The 18,291-nt window shown below is 40.6% G+C and overlaps 1 protein-coding gene across 2 annotated transcripts in view; it reads left to right on the top strand.

Moving 5' to 3' along the window:
- LOC141166213 (stimulated by retinoic acid gene 6 protein-like) overlaps positions 1 to 18,291 on the top strand; it is a 106,213-nt gene that overhangs the window by 7,259 nt on the left and 80,663 nt on the right. The window contains exon 2 of one of the 2 annotated variants that reach the window (XM_073652682.1): positions 9,100 to 9,542. The exons of the other annotated variant lie outside the window; for it this stretch is intronic. The gene's annotated coding sequence lies outside the window, so the exon portion shown is untranslated. The remainder of the gene's footprint in view (positions 1 to 9,099; positions 9,543 to 18,291) is intronic. 2 annotated transcript variants of the gene reach the window in all.

Genomic DNA, 18,291 nt, shown 5'->3' with positions numbered 1-18,291 from the left:
TATATATATATATATATATATATATATATATATATATATATACAGTACAGACCAAAAGTTTGGACACACCTTCTCATTTAAAGATTTTTCTGTATTTTCATGACTATGAAAATTGTACATTCACACTGAAGGCATCAAAACTATGAATTAACACATGTGGAATTATATACTTAACAAAAAAGTGTGAAACAACTGAAATTATGTCTTATATTCTAGGTTCTTCAAAGTAGCCACCTTTTGCTTTGATGAATGCTTTGCACACTCTTGGCATTCTCTTGATGAGCTTCAAGAGGTAGTCACCGGAAATGGTTTTCACTTCACAGGTGTGCCCTGTCAGGTTTAATAAGTGGGATTTCTTGCCTTATTAAATGGGGTTGGGACCATCAGTTGTGTTGTGCAGAAGTCAGGTGGATACACAGCTGATAGTCCTACTGAATAGACTGTTAGAATTTGTATTATGGCAAGAAAAAAACAGCTAAGTAAAGAAAAACGAGTGGCCATCATTATTTTAAGAAATGAAGGTCAGTCAGTGCGAAAAATTGGGCAAACTTTGAAAGTGTCCCCAAGTGCAGTTGCAAAAACCATCAAGCGATAGAAAGAAACTGGCTCACATGAGGACCGCCCCAGGAAAGGAAGACCAAGAGTCACCTCTGCTTCTGAGGATAAGTTTATCAGAGTCACCAGCCTCAGAAATCGCAGGTTAACAGCAGCTCAGAGTTCTAGCAGCAGACACATCTCTTCAACAACTGTTAAGAGGAGAGTTTGTGCAGCAGGCCTTCATGGTAAAATAGCTGCTAGGAAACCACTGCTAAGGACAGGCAACAAGCAGAAGAGACTTGTTTGGGCTAAAGAACACAAGGAATGGACATTAGACCAGTGGAAATCTGTGCTTTGATCTGATGAGTCCAAATTTGAGATCTTTGGTTCCAACCACCGTGTCTTTGTGCGATGCAGAAAAGGTGAACGGATGGACTCTACATGCCTGGTTCCCACCGTGAAGCATGGAGGAGGAGGTGTGATGGTGTGGGGGTGCTTTGCTGGTGACACTGTTGGGGATTTATTCAAAATTGAAGGCATACTAAACCAGCATGGCTACCACAGCATCTTGCAGCGGCATGCTATTCCATCCGGTTTGCGTTTAGTTGGACCATCATTTATTTTTCAACAGGACAATGACCCCAAACACACCTCCAGGCTGTGTAAGGGCTATTTGACCAAGAAGGAGAGTGATGGGGTGCTACGCCAGATGACCTGGCCTCCACAGTTACCAGAACTGAACCCAATCGAGATGGTTTGGGGTGAGCTGGACCGCAGAGTGAAGGCAAAAGGGCCAACAAGTGCTAAGCATCTCTGGGAACTCCTTCGAGATTGTTGGAAGACCATTTCTGGTGTCTACCTCTTGAAGCTCATCAAGAGAATGCCAAGAGTGTGCAAAGCAGTCATCAAAGCAAAAGGTGGCTACTTTGAAGAACCTAGGATATGACATATTTTCAGTTGTTTCACACTTTTTTGTTAAGTATATAATTCCACATGTGTTAATTCATAGTTTTGATGCCTTCAGTGTGAATGTACAATTTTCATAGACATGAAAATACAGAAAAATCTGTAAATGAGAAGCTGTGTCCAAACGTTTGGTCTGTACTGTATATATATATATATTTTATTGGGGAAGACTGCTAACTTGACAGATGTCCAGACGGCAGTCATTGACACTAAGTAAATGCAAAGTAAATTTTGCATTTCATTTGGAAATCAAGGTCCTAGAGTCTGGAGGAAGAGTGGAGAGGCACACAATCCAAGATGCTTGAGGTCTAGTGTGAAGTTTCCACAATCAGTGATGGTTTGGGGAGCCATGTCATCCGCTGGTGTAGGTCCACTGTGTTTTATCAAGACCACAGTCAGCGCAGCCGTCTACTAGGAAATTTTAGAGCACTTCATGCTTCCCTCTGGCGATAAGCTTTTTGGAGATGGAAATTTCATTCTCCAGCAGGACTTGACACCTATCCACACTGCCAAAAGCACCAATACCTGGTTTACAAACCACAGTATCACTGTGTTTGAATGGCCAGCAAACTCGCTTGACCTTAACCCCATAGAGAATCTATGAGGTATTGTCAAAAGGAAGATGAGAGACACCAGACCCAACAATGCAGACGAGCTGAAGGCTGCTATCAAAGCAACCTGGGTTTTAATAATGGAGAGGCGTATATCCGACATCCCCATTACTAACCCATTAAGTTAAAAGAAAAAAAAACACATACAAAAATATTTTATTTAAAAAAAACAACAACTCCCAACTCACTGGTTCACCAATTTAGTAATAAAAAACAAACAAACCATGAAGATCCAAAATAGTCCAAGGATTTCGACATAGTCCACAAATGGCAACCTGAAAGACATAAAAAAAGAGAATCAATGACAAGACACAGTCCTTCGTTCATCAGTTTATTAAATCCATAAAAACCCCACAGCTCCGATGTAATCCATGGTGATCCCACGGTGTCCACCAATTCTGTAGTAAAACCTATGGAGGCTCATTCTGAGAACGAAGCTTTATAGGTCACTCCCGGTCAGGCTACTCTCCGCGAGATCCGGCGAGAGCGGTGATCACGACAGTAATGTTACTGACATCATCACTCTCGCCGGGTCACAAAAAGGACAGCCTGACCAGGAGTGACCTATGAAGCAAGAGCATTACTGACGTCATCACCGTTCTGATGAAAATTAGTAACAAAAACGTCTTCTTTTTCAGGATGAAACTAGGACGATTTTTCATGCGCTTGTCAGTAGGCACTCCTCCAAAAAGTGGAAAAAAAATAAGGTGCCTTTATTAGTACACCTCCAACAGCAATGTTTCAGTTCCTCCTGGAACATTTTGCAAGCAGTCATGAGGTGCAAATGAGTGGCTTTAAATAGTATATCACAGACATCATCTCATAAACAGTGATTAATCAATATTGCCATTAATAAAGCATAAAGTACATAGTGGACATTCCATAAAGAAGTAATGTGATAGAGACAGTGATAATAAAACATAATTTATATATAAATACATTTCAAATCAATATAATGGATCATAAAGTACATAAACATGTGAATTGAATAACTAACAGGTGTGTGCATACATTATAATAATAATTATGGGACCCGCCCCATGGAAAATCCCTCTTCCTATAACACAGTTTAGCACCATTCCGGTCGTCTTCAAGACACTGGTGTGCGTGTCTATCACATGATTGGGCAAAGGGCCAATCCAATAAAGGCTTTCATGGAAGTCAGATCTACGCTGTTTACTATAGTTATCTTCTCACGCCATTTTGTGTGAGGGTAGAGCATTATGATCAATAGAAGATGTGTAACAGGTCAGTGACGCCATCTTTAAAGTGGAATAAAATTTGGCAGACATGACACTACAGTATATACTTAAATGACAAAAGAGTCTCTCTATGTATGTTTTACCTTATTTATGGGATATACAATGTGTCATTCCTATGTGTTCTCTAGAGGTCGAACAATTGTATTGTGGAAATACTGAGAGAAATTTCTCTAATCTGGTGAGATATTCACCTTTGTGTACACCTTTAACCCTTTGTATGCTTGCCTTTGATGGCTATACACCACTCTGGTGACAGATATAGTTTCTGAAGGGAGATGTGGCTCATCATGATTTTTCATTGGTGATGTGACCACTCCTTTTTAGATGCAGACTAACGAGCAGATCTCATTTGATGCAGGTGTTAGTTTTGAAAATGAAAATTTACAGGGTGATTCCATATTTTTTTCCTCAGAATTGAGTGATTCCATATTTTTTTCCCTCTGCTTGGTCTGCAAAAAATTACCCTTACTGAGTACCACATTTTTTTTATCTTGATTTCTTTTAGTGTTTCTTAAAGCCCTAAAGTTGCCATTTGAAATGACTTTAGTTTTGTGCCATGTCTGTGATCTGCTTTTTTTTCAACAACATTAAACAACTGAATGAACATCCTCCGAGCCCGGTGATTCCATAATTTTTGCCAGGGGTTGTATAATGCTTGGAATATACCTAGATTGGGAGTTCTGTTCCCATTCTTACCTGTTCTTTTTTGTAAAAAAATGTTTCTTTTTTTCCCCTTTTTATTTTATTTGGGATAGAAACCTTGTTAGTTTTTAAGGTGAAATATGCAGTTGATTCAGTTCCTATATCTGTGTAGTAAGCTGGGTTCTGTACCCATATCTATGTAGTGAGCTTGGTTCTGTTCCTGTATCTATGTAGCTAGTAAGTTTGGTCCTGCTTCCATATCTATGTTGTAAGGTCTGTTCTGTTACTATACAGTTATATGAAAAAGTTTGGGCACCCCTATTAATCTGAAGCTTAATGCTTTATAAAAATTGGTGTTTTTGCAACAGCTATTTCAGTTTGATATATGTAATAACTGTTGGACACAGTAATGTTTCTGCCTTGAAATGAGGTTTATTGTACTAACAGAAAATATGCAATCTGCATTCAAACAAAATTTGACAGGTGCATAAGTATGGGCACCTCACCAGAAAAGTGACATTAATATTTAGTAGATCCTCCTTTTGCAAAAATAACAGCCTCTAGTCGCTTCCTGTAGCTTTTAATGATTTCCTGGATCCTGGATGAAGGTATTTTTGACCATTCCTCTTTACAAAACAATTCCAGTTCAGTTAAGTTTGATGGTCGCCGAGCATGGACAGCCCTCTTCAAATGATCCCACAGATGTTCAATGATATTCAGGTCTGGGGACTGGGATGGCCATTCCAGAACATTGTAATTGTTCCTCTGCATGAATGCCTGAGTAGATTTGGAGCGGTGTTTTGGATCATTGTCTTGCTGAAAGATCCATCCCCTGCGTAACTTCAACTTTGTCACTGATTCTTGAACATTATTGTCAAGAATCTGCTGATACTGAGTGGAATCCATGCGTCCCTCAACTTTAACAAGATTCCCGGTGCCGGCATTGGCCACACAGCCCCAAAGCATGATGGAACCTCCACCAAATTTTACTGTGGGTAGCAAGTGTTTTTCTTGGAATGCTGTGTTTTTTTGCCGCCATACATAACGCTTTTTTGTATGACCAAACAACTCAATCTTGGTTTCATCAGTCCACAGGACCTTCTTCCAAAAAGAAATTGGCTTCTCCAAATGTGCTTTTGCATACCTCAGCCGACTCTGTTTGTGGCGTGCTTGCAGAAATGGCTTCTTTCGCATCACTCTCCCATACAGCTTCTCCTTGTGCAAAGTGCGTTGTATAGTTGACCGATGCACAGTGACATCATCTGCAGCAAGTTGATGCTGCAGCTCTCTGGAGGTGGTCTGAGGATTGTCCTTGACTGATCTCACCATTTTTCTTCTCTGCCTTTCTGATGTTTTTCTTGGCCTGCCACTTCTGGCCTTAACAAGAACTGTCCCTGTGTTCTTCCATTTCCTTAATATGTTCCTCACAGTGGAAACTGACAGGTTAAATCTCTGAGACAGCTTTTTGTATCCTTCCCCTGAGCAACTATGTTGAATAATCTTTGTTTTCAGATCATTTGACAGTTGTTTTGAGGAGCCCATGATGCCACTCTTCAGAGGAGATTCAAACAGGAGAACAACTTGCAAGTGGCCACTTTAAGTAGCTTTTCTCATGATTGCATATACCTGGCTATGAAGTTCAAAGCTCAATGAGGTTACAAAACCAAAAAAAGTGCTTTAGTAAGTCAGTAAAAAGTAGGTAGGAGTATTTAAAACAAGAAAATTATAAGGGTGCCCATACTTATGCACCTGTCAAATTTTGTTTGAATGCAGATTGCACATTTTCGGTTAGTACAATAAACCTCATTTCAAGGCAGAAACATTACTGTGTCCAACAGTTATTACATATATCAAACTGAAATAGCTGTTGCAAAAACACCAATTTTTATAAAACATTAAGCTTAAGATTAATAGGGGTGCCCAAACTTTTTCATATAACTGTATCTGCACTGTGTGCAGAATTATTAGGCAAGTTGTATTTTAGAGGATTATTTTTATTATTGATCAACAAATCAGTTTTCAATCAACCCAAAAGACTCATAAATATCCAAGCTTAATATTTTTGGAAGTTGGAGTGTTTTTTTTTTTTAGATTTGGCTATCTTAGGAGGATATCTGTTTGTGCAGGTAACTATTACTGTGCAGAATTATTAGGCAACTTAATAAAAACCAAATATAATCCCATCTCACTTGTTTATTTTCACCAGGTAAACCAATATCAGTGCACAAAATTTAGAAATAAACATTTCTGACATGCAAAAGCAAAAACAAAAAAATTAGTGATCAATATAGCCACCTTTCTTTATGATGACACTCAACAGCCTTCCATCCATAGATTCTGTCAGTTGCTTGATCTGTTTTCGATCAACATTGTGTGCAGCAGCCACCACAGACTCCCAGGCACTGTTCCGAGAGGTGTACTGTTTTCCCTCCCTGTAGATCTCACATTTTATGATGGACCACAGGTTCTCTCTGGGGTTCAGATCAGGTGAACAAGGGGGCCATGTCATTATTTTTTCTTCTTTTAGACCTTTACTGGCCAGCCATGCTGTGGAGTAGTTGGATGCATGTAATGGAGCATTGTCCTGCATGAAAATCATGTTTTTCTTGAACGATACCGACTTCTTCCTGTACCACTGCTTGAAGAAGTTGTCTTCCAGAAACTGGTAGTAGGTCTGGGAGTTGAGCTTCACTCCATCCTCAACCCGAAAAGGTCCCACAAGTTCATCTTTGATGATACCAGCCCATACAGTACCCCACCTCCACCTTGCTGGCGTCTGAGTCGGAATGGAGCTCTCTGCCCTTTACTGATCCAGCCTCTGGCCCATCCATCTGGCCCATCAAGAGTCACTCTCATTTCATCAGTCCATAAAATCTTTGAAAAATCAGTCTTAAGATATTTCTTGGCCCATTCTTGACGTTTTATCTTATGTTTCTTGTTCAAAGGTGGTCGTTTTTCAGCCTTCCTTACCTTGGCCATGTCCCTGAGTATCGCACACCTTGTGCTTTTTTATACTCCAGTAACGTTGCAGCTCTGAAATATGGCAAAACTGGTGGCGAATGGCATCTTGGCAGCTTCACGCTTGATTTTCCTCAATTCATGGGCAGTTATTTTGCGCCTTTTTTGGCCAACACGCTTCTTGCGACCCTGTTGGATATTTGCCATAAAACGCTTGATTGTTCGGTGATCACGCTTCAAAAGTTTGGAAATTTCAAGACTGCCGCATCCCTCTGCAAGACACCTCACAATTTTGGACTTTTTAGAGCCCGTCAAATCTCTCTTCTGACCCATTTTGCCAAAGGAAAGGAAGTTGCCTAATAATTAAGCACACCTTATATAGGGTGTTGATGTCATTAGTCAACACCCCTCCTCATTACAGAGATGCACATCACCAGATTTACTTAATTGGTAGTTGGCTCTCAAGCCTATGCAGCTTGGAGTAGGACAACATGTATAAAAAGTATCATGTGATCAAAATACTCATTTGCCTAATAATTCTGCACACAGTGTATGTACCAGCCACCATTATTTTTAGAGTCTGTTACCTTTGCAGTTTAATGCAGTGGGCAGATATATGCAGGCTAAAGAAGTACTGCCACAACTCAAGGACCACTGCTTTGTGATAGCCACTCAAGCTAAAATTTGCCAGCCAGCCCCTGCCATATGGACCCAGCCTTAGGCTCAAAATTTAAAGTATGAATACAGTGTCATTTATCATCTAGTTCAATAATCTTCTGAACAAAGCCAATCTGTTTTTCTCTTTCCAGACCCTTTTCCTGTAGGTGGTACAATTATTTCTAAAGTTCTTCCCTTTTTTTACTTTTGTAAAACCTGTTTGATAACCTTAATTAAAAAATAAAGAAAGAAAAAAGGATGACTTTTGCTGCTTCTTTATTCTCCACAGCATTAAAACAGTTAACTAGATTGCCAAGAAGATAAACAACATTTTGTCCATGAGAAAAGCCATAAAAGCAGTCACTGCGTCATGAGGGTGCCTTTAGTGTAAAACCACTCCTTTTCCTCCAGCATAAAGTTTTATGTAAAGTTAATTACCCTCTTTACTGCCAATATCCTGCATTAAAGCCCATCACAAGATATTCTCAGTGCAATTTGTAGGACAATGGTGGCTTTCCATTGTACGCCTCTGTGGGCCATAATTAAAGGAAACCTGTCACATTGTACCTGCAGTCTGATCTGTGGACAGCATGGTCCAAAGAAGGAAAAGCTGAGCAGAATGATATAGAGATTTGTTGCAAAAGATTCAGTGTAACTTATTTTATTAATTTAAATCCCTGGTGTTTGTATATGATTGCGATGGGTGTCCTACCATTGATACCCATTGATAGCTATGTCTGCATACATTTAATGCAGGGAAGACTGTCAATCTCAGAATAGGACCACCCACTGGACACATGCATACAAACACCAGGGATTTCAATCATTAAAATGCAAGTCATACTAAATCTTTTCCAACAAAAATGTATATTAACCTGATCAGCAACTCTTGTTCTATAGCATCCTGACTGCAGATCAGGTACCATTTGCAATATGACAGGTTACCTTTAAAGTACGAGTAGAAGATGAAAATGCCTACTGTGCTGATGTGTTTGCCAGAGTATTCAATAATTATCCATAGATGTCACTACTAAAGACTGGCAATCTGATATCCCAGTATTAAATTTTACATCAAAATCATCATTTTTTGGAGTGGGGTTGGCGAAAGTAGAACTTTCCCAGATTTGCCTCTAGTGAATTGCAAACTTCAATAGTTACTTCCATGCTATAACAGCTTCCTTTCTTTTCATGGTCTGTACAGAACAAGAAGTAAATCACATATCACAATAAGTAAATTAAGAAATCAGTGCACTGTCCTATGAAATCTGATATGAAGGTTTTCTGTAGAGGCAGCTTAGATGTAAGAATCCATATAATATTTCAAACATGTAAGTCTGACTTGAGTTTTTCAGGATGCACATTAATTGATGGACTTTTATATAATAATTAACAATATTAAATAGAAGTTATTTTAATGAAATTTGCTTTTGTGGTGCCATAGCTTACAATCCTTTGGATCATCCTAGGGAAGAAACATATTGTTATGGCTTACCTAATGAAGTGGATTCTCTAAGCCACAGGTCAGACTGAGTAGCATGGACCAGAGATATTGATACAGTGGATCGGCCAGACAGTGGGTGGTACATCATGGAACAGTGGAACTGGATATGCTGGATGGCACATGGAACAACGGAGATGAATATGCAGTACACCACCTTGAGACAGCCTTGGCAGGATCTGAAAGATCACGAGAGAAGCTGCAGATATCTGCTATGCTGATGTACACATGGATGGAATGGGGATTGTGGAGTTTATTCGCAAGAAAGACATGGAATATGCTTTGAGGAAATTGGATGATACAAAGTTTCGTTCTCATGAAGGTTCAACATCTTACATCCATGTACTTGCTGAAAAAGTGGGGGAGGAGTGTGAGGAGCTGGCCACGGACTTTTTCCAGCAAGGAGCATTGGTATGTCGATCTTTTTGTTGCGTTTATTAGAGATTTGCTTGCTTGTCAGTTTAAGTGCACTAATTTCACCTGGAAAGTGTTCAGCTTCAAAAATCAATGTTTCCGTTCAGTGACAGTAAGCAGAGGAAGACATGCTGGCTGGATCTCAAGTATACATATGGCCTTCATTAGCATTTCTGTCCTGCATCTGGAAAGGGCATGTGTGTATTTGTTCTTCTCTGCAGGGTTCATCCCAAAACCCTACAGACAGGCTTCTGGAACATTCTTCATTCTTTGAGATAAAAGCCAATGTGTAAGCGGGAGGGTGTGAACACTTCTGCCCATCCAGGGGGCTGATCCCGGGGGGGGGGGGGGAATAATAAGCCACATGTTTAGTGAGAAGTTGGTGCAGTGATGCCGAGGGGCGACGATCTGTTGGTGAGGTCCTGGTGCCCCTCTATGGATGGCCTATGGAGATTGGTTGCTGGCTAGAGCTTGATACACATGCTACGGTCGTGGTATCTATCATCTGGATGTGAGGAACTATCTTAAGGATTGTTGTTGCCAGCTGGAGTCAGGATACATGTGCTACGGTCGTGGTATGGAGCATGGACTATGAATGCAGACTATACTGGGGGGGAGATACCAAAAGCTGTGGGCTAACCAAAAGTTGGGAGACAGTGGGTATTGCCTGGTATGAGGGCAGTGGACTATTTGCCCCAGGATGGGATCTTGTGGACTGGGAACATTGCATTGTGACCATCTACCTGGAATTTCTGTAAGACCATGGATGTAAGGAATAAAAATATCATGCAGCCGCTTGATTTGGCCTAAGGAGGCGTAGGGTTGTGGGATCAGAGGAGAGTGCTAGGTTATCATGGTAACCAAAGCACATTAGAGTAGACAGAACTAGTTGACCAGAAAGGAAGATGTATTGATCGGCAATGGAGTAAGGACAGTTGAGTAACATATATGTTGGTTTTAGTTCTTCTGTGCAAAAGTTAACTGCATTAGTCTGTTGCTTCCTCGTCCAACCCCATAATTTTTTTTTGTCATCCGTGATCACTGGTCTACAATAACAGAAGGAGTAACACCTTACCTTGCTGACACTTCCCTAATCTCCTCCTGTTCTCTGTGCACCTTAAGAGTTTGCAAAACGTCCATAAATTCTTGGACAATTCTCAAAACAATAGCACTTTCTTCCAATGTAACATTTTGTCTGATTTTTTTGTCACTAAAGAAGCTGATTATTGTAATTGTATTTATTAAAATTTTACAGGTAGCAATAAATGCTATTAATGTCTACAAATCAGTATTCTGAGTTGTAGACACACTTTATGATTTTTGCAATGTGTCCTTAAAAAATGTTTCCATAAAAAAATGTAAAAAAATGTGTTGGCAAACTGGTTCACTTGGTTCCTGGTATGACGTCTTCACACAACATGTGACTGCTGGAGTCAATCACTGACCACAGAGGTGGACTCTTAGTTATGTTGACCTAATACAGCCAGCCATTGATTGCCTGCAGTGGTCATGTGTTTGCACATCACATCATTGGTGGAGAAGAGGAGAATCTACATGGGAGCAGCAGGGGATTGATTTAAGGGAGTCATATTCATTTTGTTATTTTAAACCATTGTCAGCTGTTTGTAAAAAAATAAAATATGTACAACATGCAAAAATTAAATTTTTATGTTTGTGTTAAATGCTTTTGAAAAAGTGTGCTTGTCTCCAACAATTAAAGGTATCAGAAGACTCATCTAGTATCTAAAAGACTTGAAGCATCAATAATGAATCAGAGAACCAAAAATGGTGACTGTTGGGTCTAAAGGGCGTTTGCGCGAGAGATAGTGTGCCCTTTTAAATATGATGTAGAACACACTTGCCCTTTAGGACAGAGAAGTGTCTGGAGATTCTATTATGGAATGGTAGAAGAACTGAAAACATACACATAAGACAAGAAGAGCTTAATTGTGATATTAACTCTAGTACTCTTGGTCAGCTTTTTCAGCTGAGTACCTCCTTATTTCTTTCAAGCACATTCATACTTACTAGCATCACATTATCAATTGTCTCTGAAAGAAACACTGTCATTCTACCTTCTTCCACCTACGCAGCGTTATAAGAGGCAGTGAAACTATTGCTGATTACAACCAATGATCTGCCAAAGACTTGGTAGACTGGTTGAATCTTGGTCAACTGCTAAAGATAGGTGATTGCAGTAAGGAAGAGGAAGGCGTAAAGCCATAAGTACTTGAAATTGATTTGGATGATGCAACTGGAAGTTCAATTACTATGGCTTAGGTGGAGTAAAAGTGGCACTGGCATAGTTAAAAGCGGTGGTCCCGCCTGTTTAAGATTAAAAGATGAAAATGAGTATTGCATTGTAATTTATCTGACTTTGACTTTTATGTTTGTAAAGGGTGTAACTCTGTACATTATCTGACTTTGTGGTGTTCACACTAATGACATGGAGGAGAATCATAAAGTGCTGGGCAAGACCTAGAAAAGGGGAGTAAATAAAAGTTAGCAAAGTTAAAAGTAGAGGTGTAGCACGCCGTGGTTGCTTCGGGCGAGGCACACATCTAATTTTACTCCCAGGTGCGCTACATGAAAGTGTGGGTCCTGGAAGGTTGCATAGACTTGTACTATATGGGCATCACGCCGATGCAGACTGCATGTAGCTGGTGGTGTGCGTTGGCCACGACCGTGTGTTTTACAGTTCCATAAGGGAGACTTCTGTTCCAACACAATCTCTTTACTGGGGGGTAACTTGATAAAGGTTATAGTGGGATAGTGGGTACAAAGTCTTATGGATGTTTCCATTACAGTATAAAGCATTTTTCACTTTCAATATCCTTGCAGTTCTACTCCACGGCTAGTGAAGCACACTGTTTCGTTCTACTCCTCCACAACCCAGCTTTAACGCTACAGTCCTGATCAGCAAGTCTCCTTACTTGCTCTTTGGTTCCGCGTCCTATTTCTTCCACTACTGGCACCCTGGAACCCTCGCACTCGGGACCCCCAGTAGTTCGTCGTACTTCTGCGTTACAAACCACGGGGTTTGTGACTTGGTGTCCTATACATGGACACCTCTGCAGAAGACCACAATGTCTTGTCAGTCACCTCTCTTTATAATAATGCCTTCTATGCAGCTTCACTCTCCAAACTCTGACAACTAACAGGAACTCCGTCACTTTACCTAACACTAACCCCTACCTCAGTGGGCTAGTCCCAAACATTAAGTCTATCTTACCCTAATGTAAATATCTATCCTACAGTCAACTATCTACATCTTACACTACCTATCCTATACTATACATTATCACATCCTACACTGTACGTTACTTATAATACTACTACAAACTGTACATTACAACACAATTCACAATTTGCATGACATGATACACACACAATGTGATTGTTGTCTTCAGGGGTAGGAATGCAATACTACAGTCCACCACCCTTACAGACGGAAGCTAAGAATGATGTTTTGTCCACAGCATGTAGGAGTTAAGAACTGAAAATTCTAACTGGCAAGAAAATTGTCAGCGCCTTGTCCTCTGGGACTGTGAGTGCTGCAAAATCACAGGAAACACTGTACACATGTCCTTAGAGAGGCTGTGCAAAAACAATTGTGGAAAGGTCTTCTGATCACCGGCTAGTCCATTGCAGTCATTTTATATCTGTCAACGGAGAACTATGTAATACAAGAGGGCGCTGTGAATAAAAAATAACAAAAATACACTATGAAAGGGACAGAACTGTACATAACAGCAGAGAAAGCTATATAATAAGGACGGCACCATATATAACTAGAGAGGATGGTACATAAAAAGGGACAGTGTTATACTTAATAAAAGAGGAAACTATGTAACTAAGGACGGTGCTATACATAATAAGTGAGTACACAATATACTAATTGACTGTGCTATACATAATACAGTAAGTGAGTACACTATATGCTAAGGGACAGCGCTATACATAATAAGGCTACATTCCTGCATCCATGTGCAGTGTCGGTGTGCTGCTGGCTTTTACAGACACATTCAACATGTCCTATTCTGATCCTCAAAATTGGATCAGAACGGGACAATCTCTAACCCTCACAGATCTCATTCTCAAATCCTTGATTTTCACGGATGTGTGAATGGATCTATAAAACTCACAGCACACGGACATTTCATTCAAATGTGAGAATGTGGTCTAAGAGATTTTACAGATAACATTATCACTACAAGTCATACAGTACAGATACAGAGTAATATTTACATCCAGGAACTTACCACCGACGTCTCGTCTGATAAGAGTCTGCTGTTTCTTCTCCATCTGATCAGATCTTCATGTCGACATCTCCCAGCCACGACTCGTCTTGTCACGGTCATCACTGCAGCCCTGAAAATAACAAGGACACTTATATTGTATAGATACATGTGTCTCCCCCGCACTGCACCCCTAAATACAGATATGTACCCCTCCATTAATATACTATTAGGCATGTATCAATCAAAATATAAAGTTATAAGCAGTACTGTTCCCCCCATTAATTATAATCTTCGCCGCCCAATAATATAAATTATTCAATCTCTGTGACTCTCCCCAATTAACTTTAAGGCTATGTGCACACAGAAAATATGCAAGGTTTTACAGTACAAGCAAAGTGAATGAGATCCCTTAAGTCTAATGCACACATTGCTTATTTTTTCCTTTCAGATTTGCAGCAGATTAAAATCTGCATAATGTCAATTCTTGCAGCATAGTTCAACCATACTAATGAGTGGAGGAAAATACGCAACAAAAGCATGTAAAAAATGTTTCAAAAAATGTATTTTACACAGAGTTCTTCCTGCCAACACATTAGGACATGCAGCAGAATTTTCTCCTGCAAATCCTGAACGTGTGCACATAGCCTTAGTCCTTGTCCTGTGTGTCCCTCCCCCATTCATTATAAGTCCTTGATAGCATCATAATGAATTCAAGGACGGGAGACGACATTATCAGTTACTTAACATCCTCTGTCACCTCCCAATTCATTACAAGTCCCTGATAGTGTCTTCTCCCACCTTTCAATTAATTATAAAGTGTCCTATGCACCTTACCGCCTCCTCTCCCACTCCCCAATAAATTTTAAGTCTCTGATAATGTCATAATGAATTGTGAGATCACAGAGGATGCTATCAAGGACTTAACACCCTCCTCCACCACCCAATTAATTTTACATCCATAGCTAACCCTATCCTTCCCCTACCCCTGTTTGTAAGCCCATTATAAGTTCCCCTTACTCTCATCCCAATCCCACACCCCCTAATTGTCCTCTCACCCTCCCCCATCATTGTCCTCTCTACCACATCCCTCATTGTCCTCTCCCCACCCCCCTCATTGTCCTTTCCCTCACCCCATCATTGTTCTCCTCCACCACCCCATCATTGTTGTCCCCCACCTCCACCAATGGTTTCTCCCCCACCAACCCATCATTGTTCTCCCCCCAACACCCATCATTGTTCTCCCCACCACCCCCATTATTTTTCTCCCCCACCAGCTCCATCATTGTTCTTCCCCACCACTTCCATCATTGCTTTCCCCCACCTTCATCATTGTTCTCCCCCACCACCCCATCATTGTTCTCACCCACCAACTCCATCATTGTTCTCCCCCACCACCCCCATCATTGTTCTCCTCCACCTCCATCATTGATCTCCCTGGTGTACACTGTGTGCAGAATTATTAGGCAAGTTGTATTTTAGAGGATTATTTTTATTATTGATCAACAAATATGTTCTCAATCAACCCAAGAGACTCATAAATATCCAAGCTTAATATTTTTGGAAGTTGGAGTGAGGTTTTTTTAGATTTGGTTATCTTAGGAGGATATCTGTTTGTGCAGGTAACTATTACTGTGCAGAATTATTAGGCAACTTAATAAAAACCAAATATAATCCCATCTCACTTGTTTATTTTCACCAGGTAAACCAATATCAGTGCACAAAATTTAGAAATAAACATTTCTGACATGCAAAAACAAAAACCAAAAAAATTAGTGATCAGTATAGCCACCTTTCTTTGTGATGACACTCAACAGCCTTCCATCCATAGATTCTGTCAGTTGCTTGATCTGTTTTCGATCAACATTGTATGCAGCAGCCACCACAGCCTCCCAGACACTGTTCCGAGAGGTGTACTGTTTTCCCTCCCTGTAGATCTCACATTTTATGATGGACCACAGGTTCTCTCTGGGGTTCAGGTCAGGTGAACAAGGGGGCCATGTCATTATTTTTTCTTCTTTTAGACCTTTACTGGCCAGCCACGCTGTGGATTAGTTGGATGCATGTGATGGAGTATTGTCCTGCATGAAAATCATGTTTTTCTTGAACGATACCGACTTTTTCCTGTACCACTGCTTGAAGAAGTTGTCTTCCAGAAACTGGCAGTAGGTCTGGGAGTTGAACTTCACTCCATCCTCAACCCGAAAAGGTCCCACAAGTTCATCTTTGATGATACCAGCCCATACCAATACCCCACCTCCACCTTGCTGGCGTCTGAGTCGGAGTGGAGCTCTCTTCCCTCTTTTGATCCAGCCTCTGGCCCATCCATCTGGCCCATCAAGAGCCACTCTCATTTCATCAGTCCATAAAACCTTTGAAAAATCAATCTTAAGATATTTCTTGGCCCATTCTTGACGTTTTATCTTATGTTTCTTGTTCAAAGGTGGTCGTTTTTCAGCCTTCCTTACCTTGGCCATGTCCCTGAGTATCGCACACCTTGTGCTTTTTGATACTCCAGCAACGTTGCAGCTCTGATATATGGCAAAACTGGTGGCGAATGGCATCTTGGCAGCTTCACGCTTGATTTTACTCAATTCATGGGCAGTTATTTTGCGCCTTTTTTGGCCAACACACTTCTTGCGACCCTGTTGGCTATTTGCCATGAAACGCTTGATTGTTCAGTGATCACGCTTCAAAAGTTTGGAAATTTCATGACTGCTGCATCCCTTGGCAAGACATCTCACAATTTTGGACTTTTCAGAGCCTGTCAAATCTCTCTTATGACCCATTTTGCCAAAGGAAAGGAAGTTGCCTAATAATTAAGCACACCTTATATAGGGTGTTGATGTCACTAGACAACACCCCTCCTCATTACAGAGATGCACATCACCAGATTTACTTAATTGGTAGTTGGCTCTCAAGCCTATGCAGCTTGGAGTAGGACAACATGTATGAAAAGTATTGAAGTGATCAAAAAATGCATTTGCCTAATAATTCTGCACGCGGTGTATTGGTAAAAAACAAACAAAAAAAACCCACCATGACACTCACCTCTCTGCCCATTCTCTCACGGCAACTTTCTCTCTGACACATACGCGCTGCATGCTGACGTCATGAAGCCGCGCGCCTGTTTCAGACAAAAAGTGAGGCAGGAAGCAGAGGACGGGATCCTGCTGCTCCACTGCCATTTTCTCCTGTAGGCAGCGAAACTGCAGGGATCGCTCCCTGCACACCGCACATGATGAGGGCAATCTGGCCATGGGCCCCTGGGAGCCTTGAAATGGGCCACATTGCCCTCATTATTAGCCGCCTATAAGGGCCCCCCTCCACCTCCGGGCCCCGGTGCATCTGCATCGGTGGTATGTCTACCCCTGCTTCAATATAAAATGTCCAAAAATATCTCCCAATTAGATCTTCATCTCCACCCTTACAGCTACAGTTCACTAGGTGAATCTTGTCACTGTCATGCTCATGTTGGTATTGGTGCCATCCATCACTGTGTCAACTGACCACTTATCCAGCCGAATTGTTAGTGGCTCAATCCTTTCTGTTCTAGCTAGTAAATTCTTTCCACAAGTTAATACAGCCAAGGAAAGGTCCCCAAAATCAGTTGTTTCTCTAATAAGGGTGTTCTTTATGCAGACACATTGTTGAGGGAGCTTGGGGCAATCATTCAATTTTTTCCATCCCTGTAAGTACAGTTAACTAAATTGTCAAGAATAATCACAATATCATAGCCCTGGAAGGCCACACAGAACCACCCACTATCATCTTTGTGTCAAACAGCTTTCTGCTGCCTCTTATCGTCCGGACAATTACATGACTGGCCGATGATCAACGGAGGAGGCCGCCGGCTGTTCGCACTAATAGGATGGTTATCGGAAAACTAACAGTGAGCGTATGGTATATACACCTCTAGATTCCAGCACATGGAATATATGTATATACCCCTGTACGATCACTGCTAAATCCACAAAAACCCCAGACTACTCGCTGCAACCACCAGTCGTTTTAACAGGCTGACTGGAGGCCTAGTAGGTAGTGTATGGCTTCGAGATGCGGTTGCAGAACAAAAGGAGCAGAATTATTAAATTTTATATTTGATCCAAAGGGGGGCAGTGTTTATAAAAGACATACAATAGATTTTACAAAGAGGACAAAACAATACTGTTACAGAAAATAATATATGTATATTGCAATCATATAATCATATAATGCAATCATATAATATACAGGTTCTCACAAAATTAGAATATCATCAAAAAGTTAATTTATTTCAGTTCTTCAATACAAAAAGTGAAACTCATATATTTTATATAGTCATTACAAACAGAGTGATCTATTTCAAGTGTTTAATTCTGTTAATGTTGATGATTATAGCTTACTGCCAATGAAATCACCAAAGTCATAATCTCAGTAAATTAGAATACTTTATAACAACAGCTTGAAAACAGTTTTTAAAATCCGAAATGTTGGCCTACTGAAATGTATGTTCAGTAAATACACTC

This window comes from Phyllobates terribilis, unplaced genomic scaffold (assembly GCF_046119375.1).
Source record: "Phyllobates terribilis strain yellow unplaced genomic scaffold, ASM4611937v1 Scaffold_11__3_contigs__length_659146591, whole genome shotgun sequence".
Taxonomy (NCBI): domain Eukaryota; kingdom Metazoa; phylum Chordata; class Amphibia; order Anura; family Dendrobatidae; genus Phyllobates; species Phyllobates terribilis.
The sequence above is the reverse complement of the archived record's forward strand: the minus strand, read 5'-3'. Positions and strand labels throughout refer to the sequence as shown.